We start from the raw sequence: 12,588 nt of genomic DNA on the forward strand, positions 1-12,588 counted from the left end.
TCTGCAGTCTGACCCTGCCCAGCTCCGTCACAGCGCCCCTCCCCTTGTTCTACTTCCTGCCACAGTGCTCAGCACTTTCTAACGTTCTGGATAACTGACTTGTGGATTATGCTCTTGGTTGTCTGTCTCCCTCACTCCCTCCTCTCCTCATTAGATTGTAAGCGCATTAGGCTATGAATCTTTGTCTGTTTGGTTCATTTTTCAATCTCAAGGTCCTAAAACAATGCCAGACCCATCGTAACCTCTCAACGAAGTGTTATTGCATGAAAGATGTTGAGAGAGCGGCGAGTCTTCTGACTAGAAAATGTTTTCATACAGCGCATTAGTCTTCTCTTACTGCCTAACAAATTACCACAGACTTGCAGCTTAAAATAACACACATTTATTATCTCAAATTTCTGTGGGTCAGGAGTCCAGGCACAGCATGGCTGGGTCCGCTGCTCAGGATGTCACAAGGCTGCCGGCAGGTGCTGGCTGGGGCTGCGGCCTCCTCAAAGTCTCCACTGGAGAGCCTTCCAAGCTCCTCCTGGTTGCTGGTAGGATTCACCTCCTGTGATCGAAGACCGGGGTCCTGTCGGTGGGGGCAGCTCTCAGCTCCTGGAGGCCACCCACACTTCCACTCCTCACATGGCCCTCTCCATAAACCCTCTCATAATGTGGCAGCTTGATTCCTCAAAGCCAGCAAGGGAGAATCCCTCCAGTGCAGGACACAATGTTTTCACGGGCATGACGGCTCATCACCTTGGCCGTAATCTGTTGTTCAGAAGCAAGTCACAAATCCTACCCACTTTTATGAAGGGGAGGCGATTAAATAGAGTGTGAACATGGAGACATGTAATTTTTCTCTCCCCTCCTCCAACCTTTTTTCCTCCCTGTATTGCATCCTTTGTCTGCCACACAAAGGACTTTAGAAGGTGTTTCAGCTAGGATGAGCTAGGTTATGCTATGCAAGAAGTAACCCCAAAATCTATTGGTTTATTATTTTTTAATGTACTTTTAAAAAATTTTTTGTTCAAACCACGTGTACCACAGGTCAGCTGGGGGCTCTGCCACATCTCTCTGGACTCTGTCACCCAGACCAATAGAGGAGCCATCATCTTAAACGTTGCTGATTACTGTGGCAAAGAGAAAGAAAGGCCTAGAAGGTCTCCCATTGGCAGCCAAGTGCTCCAGCTCACCAATGTTACACCTCACTTCTATTCAAAATGCCCCGCAAGGGGGCCGGCCTATACAATCTACTGTTTCTAAGGGCAAGAGCTGGAAGGGTTGGAGGACAGCACCCCTGTCGCCCCTAGAAAGCCTCTTTACTGAGATGTGGCCCACAGGGAGTTTGTCAATAAAGGAGGTTCAAAGAAGAACAGTTACCTGAAGGACGTTTCATGTCAAGCAGATAAGAGTTACAGAGCTCTCGGCAGTCTGCAGGGGTCCAACTTCAAGGTAAAATGTTCAAAATTAGTACTAGATCATTCACTGATTGGTAATAATGAAAAATTAATAAAGGATGGCTAATTGCACCTAAATGTGCTTGCTGCTTCTTTAGGGTTCTTGTTTTTCATTTGCGTTTGCACTTTGTTTTTTTAATGTACCACAGATGTCAAAACTTAGCTTCCAAAGTATCTTGTCATCATTGTTTCCTTAATAAATTCTGATTGCTCCTGAAGAAAGTACGTGGTACCCGGAATGAAATATTACAAATGACAGTCCTGCAATGTGAAATATCTGAGTCAAAGTGAGCAGGGGTCCTTCTATCTCTGGTTGGGACATTGGAAGTCTTTGTTACCTTGTACTGTAGTGGTTGGTTAAATGTTGGGTTAGGTATCTTGAAACTCAGCCCATAGGCTTTCTGGAAGCTACGAATTTTGGGCTACTTTCCAAAGACTTGCTAGACAGAGGAAAAACCTGATACAAAATCTAAAGTTCTTTTCAACTCTGATATTCTTAAATATTCTATTATGCTCATCCTTGAGCAACTCATTAATACATCATCAAGAGAACTGCCTTGTGAATTGCCCTAAGCTAGTTTTATTCATAACCAAATATTGCCATTGTGACTCAAACTTGTAAACTGTCTCGAACAAGATTCAACAGTGACAACAGACCTGGTTGTGAGTTATAACCCTGACTCTACTACTGACACACCAGGGAGGGCAACTTGGGTTTGCCAAAGGTCAGCATGTGCCTTGTACTACATAGGTACAGTGGTCACTAGGTAGACACCCTCTATCCGTTCTACTCCGAGGGCTTAGGCTCCCAACCCAACCATCGTGATCCCACTTCATTGATAAGGAGTTGGTTTAAGAATGGGCATGTGACTTGATGCTGGCCAATGAGATGTGAGGGGAGTGTGCTAGGTGGCTTCTGGGAAAGGTCTCCTCATTTGTAAGAAATGGGGCCCCTTCTCTTCCTCTAGGCATGTGGTACCGGGATGGGATGTCTGTAACTATTGCAGGGAGAGCAGAGCCAGGAAGCCTGCGTGAAGTAAAACTAGGACCTCTGGACCTACTGTTATTTGAGATAATAAATTGCCTATTGTTTAAAACAATTTCAGTCATTGGCAGTCAAAAGCATCCTAATTGACAACATGAAGGGAAATTGCACAGCCCCTTGCCTATCTTCATTTCCACACGGCGACTATTGGAGGCCCCAAGGAATGTGCTCCAGAAGCTCTGAGCCTGGTGCCACTTTACCAGCCAATATGGACAAAGGGACAACAAGGCAGATGGGTAGGCAGCTTCCTCCGAACACTGCATGGTAGAATTGAGAGACTACGCTGAGCCCCTTGGCCACTCTGCACCAAGATCACAGGCCAGTGCTCACCATCCGTTGTATTAACTATTGCCCATAATCTTGATCTGTAAGATGCCCACTAGGGGGGCTGGCCCCGTGGCCGAGTGGTTAAGTTCGCGCGCTCCGCTTCAGGCGGCCCAGTGTTTCGTCGGTTCGAATCCTGGGGGCGGACATGGCACTGCTCGTCAGACCACGCTGAGGCAGCGTCCCACATGCCACAACTAGAGGAACCCACAACGAAGAATACACAACTATGTACCGGGGGGCTTTGGGGAGAAAAAGGAAAAAATAAAATCTTTAAAAAAAAAAAAAAGATGCCCACTAGGATTTTCCCACCTAATTATTTTGGATCTCATATGGTCACTTGGATGATCACAATTCCTGATATATGGATGGATGGGGCTGGAAGGTTAGCTCAAGAGTTACAGGAAGCAGGGATGCATCTGGGGCCTCTTTTCCATCTTAAAGTGCCAACAGGGATTCATAAACTGCAAGGATGTGAACATGCTCAGCAGACATGGACAGAAAGCTTTTTCTCTTTTCTGCTGAGATGGGTCACAGCTTCCATGGCTACATTCTAGGTCTTAGAATAGGGTTTCTCATCCCCAGCACTACTGATGTTTTGGGCCAAATAATTCTTTGTTGTGGGGGCTCTCCTGTGTATCATAGGATTTTAGCAGCATCCCTGGCCTCCACCCACTAGACGCCAGTAGCATTACCCAGTTATGAAAACCAAAAATGTTTCCACACATTGCCAAATGTCCCCTGGGGACATAATCACCCTCCAGTGAGAACCACTGTCTTAGAATGACTCTTAAGTACCCATGGATAAAATATATCTATGTAGTGGACATCCTGTTATTTTCACCCTCAAACCATCCATTCACCTTTATTCTGTTAACAGCACCCTGACTTCTCTGTGCAGAACCACCCCTCTTCTGCTCTCAGCCCACTGGGCTTGGATGGGGCTGGCTCTAACCAGGTACTACAGGGGACTTGTTACCTGGGCTTGATCAGTGGGAGTATAGCATCCTCTTGGCCACAGTGATCTGTTCAGGACTGGTCATGTGGTCCAACTCACGACCCTGAGAGTCAGGTCCAGGACTTTGCCTTGAACTGTTGGACTTGCACTTAGGAGAATATAAGCCTAGAATTGCTGGCTGTCATCTTGTCACTCCAAAGAGAGGGCATCTCTGAGGAAGTAGCCACCACAGATGAAAGGAGAGCAAAGAGAAGGCGAGAGGCTAGTTCCTGACGACATTATCTGAGCCCCTGAATCCAGCAGTGTCTGATGCTAGGTGTCTCCCCTGGAACTTTCTTTTTCTTTTCTTCTTTTTTAATTGCAGTAACATTGATTTATAGTATTATATAAATTTCTGTGTACGTCACTATCCCCTGGACTTTCCACAATGTTCAGCCAATCGATTTCTGTTGGGCTTAAGCTGTTTGTGTTGTGTTTTCTATCACTCACAGGGGATCCTTCCTGCAGCATTTGGGGAGGTTTGATCCGCTTGCGATCTGTAATCTGGCTTCATCTTCCCAATATCCATGCCTTTTTCTGCATCAGGGTCATGGATTACCTGAAGATAGCGTGTCTCTCTTTGCTGGCTTCCCTACCTTTAGGCAATTCTCAAGGATTCTTAGGGGTTGAAAGACAAGCTTGAGGACAGGGAGAGGAGTTCACTTTAGAGGAAGCGGGACTCTCTCCCTCTGGGCCTAGAGAGAAGGGAAACCGATGGGTGAAGAAACAGAGGGTATGATGGTTAATTTTATGTGTCAACCTGACTGGGGCATGGGATGCCCAGAAGTGTGGTTAGATATTATTCTGAGTATGTCTGTGAGGACGTTTCTGGAGGAGATAAACATTTGAAGCAGTAGACTAAGTAAAGTGGATTCCCTCCCCAATGTGGGTGGGCCTCATCCAGTCTGTGGAAGGCCTGAACAGAACAAAAAGGTGGAGGAAGGGAGAATTCACTCTCTCTGCCTGACTATCTTCAAGCTGGGACACCAGTTTTCTTCTACCTTCAGACTGGAACTTAGACCAGCTCTTCTGCTTCTGTGGCCTCAGACTCAGACTGGAGCCACAGTCATGGGCCGCATAATGACGCTTCGGTCAATGATGGACCACATATATGACAGTGGTCCCATAAGATTAGTACCATATAGCCTAGGTATGTAGTAGGCTAGACTATCTAGGTTTGTGTGAGTACACTCTATGATGTTCCCACAATGACGAAATCACCTAACAACACATTTCTCAGAACGTGTCCCCGTCCTTAAGTGACACGTGACTTCGTAGTCTGAGCTCCCCTGCATCTCCAGCTTGCCAACTGCAGGTCTTGGGACTTCTTATCTTCCATAACCAAGTGAACCAATTCCTTCTCATCAATCAGTCAGTCTTATTGGTTCTGTTTCTCTAGAGAAGCCAGACCAATGCAGGGAGGTTTGGGCAGCACAGATGTGGGAGGAAGAAATCTGTGCCTTACTCTGACTCTGGTTCTCTTTCCCATACCTGTTTACACTTCTCTGTTGAAGATGAGGTCACCCTGGCTACTAGCCTTTGCCACTTCACCAAAGGGAGCCTAGTGCCTTAGAAAGAGTCAGTGGAATGAGTAGGGCATGCAGACACAAGGCTTTAAAGAATTTTTTTTTCCTCCCCAAAGCCCCAGTGCATGCTTGTATATCCTAGCTGTAAGTCCTTCTAGTTCGTCTGTGTGAGCCACTGCCACATTATGGCAGCTGACAGACAGATGGTGTGGTTCCACTACCGGGAAATGAACCTGGGCCATCGAAGCAGTAAGAGCACCAAACTTGAACTACTAGGCCAATAGGGCTGGCTCTAAAGAATTTTAATAAAGTCAGTACGTAGTTGGGAATGACTTGGTAGCTTCTACATTTGTTTTGGGGGACACCTTTTATGCCTTTATGTCATACCTACATGTGACCAGAACTGCCTGGACAGGAGTTGCCTAAGCTGAAAAATAAAACAAACATATTTATATGTAAATTTTATAGACTCCTCCCAAAGCACTGTCTTTATTTGTGGGTTATGGGCAGCTAGCATTATATCGAGAAAGACTGATGATTACTCATAAAACCTGGATGGTTTCCTATGTCTAGAGCAGGAAGATTAACAGATTTTGAGACTCCCATAAGAGATGAGGCCCTTACCACCTAGAATATGAACATAGGCCCACACAGGTTTGCAAACAATTTCAGAGCGCCCATGGATTCCCCAGAGAAATCAGGCTACGGGGAGAAATCAGACCGTCTCTGACATGGTGAGGTGGTTTCTTCACAGAATTTTGCCCTGTTCTTTTCAAGTGCCTTAGTTCCCCTGACACATGCTTTATCTCAGGCAGACTGCTTCAGAAGTTTCAAAGAGCACAGAGATTCCTTCAGTCCACGTACTGATGGAAAAATCATGCATTTAGGAGTCAGATCTGAATTCGAGCTCTGGTCTGCCGCTCAGCCGGGTGACTGTGGGCATGTGCACCACCTCTTTGAGCTCCAGCCTGTTTCCCCATCGGTACTGTGGTACAATTCCTAGCCATTTCAGAAGGTAAAGGAAGGATTGCAATACGGTCATGCACCACCCAACGACATTTCGGTCCATGATGGGTATACCACGGTGACCCACAAGACATAAGGCTACTACCATAGAGCCTAGGTGTGTAGTAGGCCATCCTGGCTACATCTGTGTAAGTACACTCTGTGATACTCATACTATGAAATCACCCGACAATGCATTTCTCAGCATGTGTCCCTGTCGTTAATCAACGCACGACTGTAAATATTTGTATTCTTTCCTCTATACTGTGCTGCCTCCCTGAACTTTAAGTTTGACTAATAATTTTGTCGAATTGCCCAATTGTTTTGGCCTCATGCAGACACAGCCAGAGGCTATGAAGTAGAACAAGATTGACAACAAAATCATAATGCCTTGAAGTGTAGGTGTAGGCGTGTGTGTGTTTGCATGTCAGTGTCTGGCTGGGTTTCCTTGTTTGCATCACCCACTCATGCTAGGCAGCTGGTGCTTTCTCCTTCTGCTTAGGTGCTGAGGTCACGATCTGCCCCCACTACTTCTGTCTTCACACAACAGGGCCTCCTGAAGAGGACCCAAATCTCCTCCACGCCCTGTTTCCTCCTAAAGGCTTCACTGTGGCCTTTAGTGTGCCGTATTTCTGTCCTCGTCTTTCAAGGGCACCAAACAACACCTGCTGACATTTATTGAATTGAATCTTCAGCTCTCCAGCTTTCCCTTTCTCTGTGCATGCCCCTAAATTCTCATGGCTCCCCCTTCATGCAGGAGTCATGGTTCAGGGTGCGTAGGCAGCCCTTGCTTCCTCCCCGTGTGTGTTAGTTTCCCGGGACTGCTGTGACAACACACCACAAACTGGGGGGCTTAAGCCCCAGAACTGTTCTCTCACAGCTCTCAGGGTCAGAAGGCCCCTGTCAGCATCCCTGGGCTGAAGTCGTGGTGTCGATAGAGCTGTGCTCCCTCTGGAGGCGCTAAGGGAGAATCCTTCCTGGCTTCTTCCAGCTTCTGCTGGCTGCCAGCATTCCTTGGTTTATGGCTTATGGCCATATCACTCCAAATTTTGCCTCCTTTGTCACATTGCCTTCTCCTTTGTGTATGTGTGTCTGAATTCTCCCTCCACCTCTCTCATACAAGGACATGTATCCTTAGTTAGCACTTCCCCAGATAACCTCCCCATGTCAAGATCCTTAATTTTATCACATCTTTTGCTATGGAAGGTAATATTCACAGTTTCCGCGGATTAGGGCCTGATATCTCTGGGGGAATTTTTCAGCCTACCACACTATAGACAGCCCCACTGAAGGGGTGTGCCCAGGGGGCTGTGTTATTCCAGGCGACCCTATCTACCTGGTCACGGCTGGCTGGGCAGAAGTGGACTCCTGACTCAGGAGAAAGAATCCACAGGCTGGATGGAGTTAATCAGATAGGGTGCCAGGGGCCCAGTTTCAAATTCCTGGGAAAAAGAGTGTCCCCAGCAGCTCAGACCCATGCATTAACATAGTATATGTAAGGTCAGGAGGTGGTAGGCCATGGTGGCAGCTTTACCCACCTGGGTGCCAGCTACAGGTAAGAGACAGCAAGGGCACGAGCAAGGGCTGGTCCTGAGTGGAGAAGGAGCAGGGAGGAAATGCACCCGATGGCTCAGACAAGAGAGCCCTCAGCCCCTGAGAAGTGAAAGCCTTCTTGGTTCTGGGCTTCTGGTTCTCGTCCCCTGTGTGAGCAGCCCACTTTTTGTCTCTGACACATGGACATCCATGAAGTTAGCTCTTGCATCCTTTAAAAAAAAACCCTGCTGTATTTGAAGTAGGTTAAGTTAGCTGCTGTTCTTCGCAATCCAAAGACCCCTAACCCAGGCTCTCCTCTCCATCTCTCGTGGCCTCGGTGGGGCCCCCTGTTTTGTTGAGGGGAAACTCTCTTTTACCTTAAACCTGTCTCTACCTCTTCTCACTTCTCGCTCTAACTGCAGCATCCCCAATGGCGTCGACCCACCACAGGCGCGCTGACGCTCTCTCACAGGGAGAACGGAAGGGTCTCCTTCTCCCCCTTCTGCCCCTTCTCCACATCTAGATCAGTCACTCCCGCCAGTTCCCCATTATTATCACCTGAAATTCAAGCCATTCATCTGTTCAATTCTTGCCAAATAATCACTGCTCACAGGCCCTTCCCACCAGAGCTCGTCTCCACCTCTTAGATCATTTCAACCCTGTGTTTATCCTTCTTTTTCTCTTTACATCCCCTGCCATAATCCGCATTGACAACAACATCCATCTTTAATGAACAGTAACCCCTTTGATCTCACGGCTCCCAGCCTCCCAGCCTTGCTTGATTTCCAGCTCCACTTCGCATCGCCACCCACAGGCAGGGCTGCGTCCTTAGATCTCGTTGCTCGCTCCGTACAGGTCCGGAAGAGGAGTCATATCCGACACACCTTTTGCCCACCTCTTACATCCTTACCTGCCCTCTCTCTTTCTCCCTTTCTGTGGACAGCTCCACCTGTGCCTAGCCAGCCCTTTTGTTCATTTCCTAGAGCTGCCATAACAAATTTCCACTAACTTGGTGGCTTAAAATGATGGAGTTTGTTCTCTCCCAGTTCTGCAGGTTGGAAGTGTGAAATCATCGTGTCGGCAGGGCCTCACTCCATCTGGAGCTTCTAGAGGAGGATCCGTTCCTCACCTCCTCCAGCTGCCCGTGGCTCCAGGCATTCCTTGGTTTGCGGCCGCATCACTCCACTCTCTGTCTCTGTCTTCACATGGCCTTCTCCTTTGAGTCTCCTCCCCTCCTCTTACCAGGGGAGGATTTAGGGCTCAATCCTAATCCAGGATGATCTCTTCTCAAGATCCTTAACTTCTGTAAAGACCCTTTTTGCAAATAAAGTCATGTTCACAGTTTCCAGCGGGCAATCTTTTGGGAGACTGCCATTCGAACCACTGCACCTCTCCCGTTTCAAATTTGAAAAACACGCCACACTGTAGGGCCTGGGATCTGGCTTCCTACAGCCAACAAGGGGACAGGCAAAGCAAGCTGGATGTGTGAGGAAGTAACTCCCAACTGACGAAGCTTGACCAATGGAAAACAAGAGAAAGAAGAAACCAGGGAGATGAATCTCGCCCTCCCTGGCCCTCCTCCCACCCCGCTGAAGAAGGCTTACATGTTCCAGCAAGCCTGCCAGCCAAGCTGCCCAGCTCTTCCAAGCTCTTCCTGAAGACAACCCCTTCACCCCCTTCTTCTTCCCTCACCTCGCTTCCCACTGCGGCTCATTCACACCTCCCAGGGCTTGTGCTCTCAAATAAATTGTTAGCACCTTATTCCCTGTCTCAAGCTTTGTTGTCTACAGGAATCAAGCTACAACTCTAGCCGCCTATGCCCTGAGTTTCCATTGAACGGGAAGTGGCACCCTGATCTCCTCAGATACGTTCTTGTTTCCTGTGCCCCTTGTTTCCCACCACAGCTGATTGAGTGAGAGGTCTGTAGGCTGCCTCCTGCCCTGTTGGAAGCTGTGTGATGGACACAGCCAGCAGAGTGAGGAGAAGCAGGAAGGCCGGGAGAGGAGGCAGGAGCAGAAACAGATACGAGAATGACACAACGCTGGCGTAGGATAATGGGGTAGACCACAGAAGAGATTACTGGGGGCTCGTGACTGGAGAGAGGCAAGAGGAGGAGGGGGACAGGTTGGGCAGCTGTCCCTAGACCTTGAGAGATATGAGGGTGACTGCAGAGTGCCTCCCGCACCTCCTTGGCCCTCGGAGTCCGTACGTGAACTCCTGCCACTTGAGCTAAGGAGGGCATCCTGACTCCCGCAGCCTAAAAGAGCTCACTTAACGCGATTTCCTTGGCCCTTACCCTAGCTGAAGGCCCACCAAACATGCTCTTGGCTCCACCAGATGTTTAATCATTGCGCCCTTCCCCAAATGAGCCACTTTCATTTTACCCAGTTCACCACTTCATGCCACCATCATTGCCATCCGAGGCTTTCTTCTCCTCTCAGCTTTTTTCTATGTCACTCTTCAGTCTTAGATTCATAGATATCTTCTTCCCTCTGCTTCTTTTTTATTGTACACACATAAAATTTAGCATTTTAACCATTTTAAGTGTATAGTTCAGTGGCATTGAGTACATTCACAATGTTGTGTAACCATCGCTACTATCTGTTTCCAGAACTTCTTTATCATCCCAAACAGAAAATCTATACCTGTTAAATAGTAACTCCCCCTTCTTCCCCACCCTCAACCCCTGGTAACCTCCATTCTACTTTCTGTCTCTTTGAATTTGCCTATTCTAGCTACTTTGTAGAAGGGGAATGATGCAATATTTGTCCTGTGGGGCCTGGCTTGTTGCACGTAGCACGTTTTCAGGTTCATCCATGTCGTAACACGTAACAGAACTTCTTTCCCTTTTATGACTGGATAACATTCCATTGCAGGTGTGTGCCACATTTTGTTCATCCATTCATCAGTTGATAGACACTTGGGTTGTTTCTACCTTTGGGCCATTGCGACTAACGTGGCTATGAACACTGGTGTACAAGCATCTGTTCAAGTCCCTGTCAGTTCTTTTGGGTATATAGCTAGGATTGGAATTGCTGAATCAGCCAGTAATTCTATGTTTAACTCTGTAAGGAACTGCCAAATTGTTTTCCCAAGCAGCTGCACCATTTTACACTCCCACCAGCTGTGCATGAGGGTTCTAATTTCTCCACATCCTCACCAACACTTATTTTTCATTTTATGTTTGTTTTTGTTTTATGCTAGCCATCATAATGTGTGTGAAGTGATATCTTATTGTGGTTTTGATTTGTACTTCCTCAGTGACTAATGATGATCTTTTCATTTGCTTATTGGCTATTTATATAACTTCTTCAGAGACATGTCGGTTCAAGTCCTTTGCCCATTTTTGAAGTGGGTTGTTTGTATTTTTGTTCTTGAGCTGTAGAAGTTCTTTATATATTCTAGGTGTTAATTCTTACCAGATAGATGATTTGCAAATATTTTCTGCCATTCTGTGGGTTGTCGTATTCTCTTGAGAGCGTCCTTTGATGCACAAAAGTTTTTAATTTTGATGAATTCCAATTTATCTATTTTTTCTTTTATTGTCTGTGCTTTTGGTGTCATATATAAGAACTCATTGCCAAATCCAATGTCATGAAGGTTTTCCCCTTGTATTTTCTTCTAAGAGCTTGATAGATTTAGCTCTTAAGTTTAGGTTTTTGACCTATTTTGAGTTAATTTTTGTGCATGACATAAGGTAAGGGTCCAACATCATTCTTTGCACGTGGTTATCCATTTTCCCGGAACTAATGTTGAAAAGACCGTCCTTTCCCATTGAATGGTGTGGAACTCATGTTGCAAATCAATTGACCACATAAGAGAGGGTTTATTTCTGGGCTCTCTATTCTATTCCATTGGTCTACATGTCTGTCTTTATGCCAGTACCACACTCTATTGATTACTGTAACTTTGTAGTAAATTTTGACATCAGAAAGTAGGAGTCCTCCAAGTTTGTTCTTCGTTTTCAAGATTGTTTTGGCTATTTAGGGTCTTTTGAGATTCCATATGAATTTTAAGATGGATTTTCCTATTTCTGCAAAAAATTCCCATTCGAACTTTGATAAAGGATTGCATTGAATCTGCAGAATGTTTGGGGTAGTATTATCATCTTTACAATATTGAGTCTTCCAATCCATGAACACAAAATGTCTATTTATATCTCCTTTAATTACTTTTAACACTGTTTTATAGTTTTCAGTGCACAAGTCTTTCACCTCCTTGGTGAAGTTTTCCTGTGTTTTATTCTTTTTAATGGTATTGCAAGTGGAATTGCTTTCTTAATTTCTTTTTTGGATTGCTCATTATTAGCATATAGAAATGCAACTGATTTTTGAGGGTTGATTATGTATCTTGCCACTTCGGTGAATCTGTTTATCAGCTCTAACAGGTTTTTGTGGAATCTTTAGGATTTTTCTACGTATAAGATTATGTTATCTGTGAACAGAAATCATTTTACTTCTTCCTTCCTAATTTGGATGCCTTTTATTTGTTTTTGCTATCTAGTTGCTCTGGAAAGAACTTTCAATACTGTGTTAAATAGAAGTGCTGAAAGTAGGTCTTTGTCTTGTTCCTGATCTTAGGGGAAAAGCTCTCAGCCTTTTGGCATCGGGTCTCATGTTAGCTGTGGCCTTGTCATATGTGGACTTAATTATGGTGAGGAAGCTCCCTTCTATTCCTAGTTTATTAAGTGTTTTTTTAATCATGAAAGGGTGTTGA

General features: G+C 46.0%; 1 long non-coding RNA gene across 1 annotated transcript in view; it reads right to left on the minus strand.

Annotated features, from left to right (window-relative positions):
- Nucleotides 1–367: 367 nt before the first annotated feature.
- LOC139073970 (uncharacterized) overlaps nucleotides 368–12,588 on the minus strand; it is a 40,158-nt gene continuing 27,937 nt past the window's right edge. Inside the window, exons 2-3 of the long non-coding RNA XR_011523210.1 lie at nucleotides 1,366–1,430; nucleotides 368–550 (exon numbers count right to left, since the gene is read on the minus strand). This is a non-coding gene — a long non-coding RNA (uncharacterized lncRNA). The remainder of the gene's footprint in view (nucleotides 551–1,365; nucleotides 1,431–12,588) is intronic.

Source organism: Equus przewalskii, chromosome 10, assembly GCF_037783145.1.
Source record: "Equus przewalskii isolate Varuska chromosome 10, EquPr2, whole genome shotgun sequence".
NCBI lineage: Eukaryota > Metazoa > Chordata > Mammalia > Perissodactyla > Equidae > Equus > Equus przewalskii.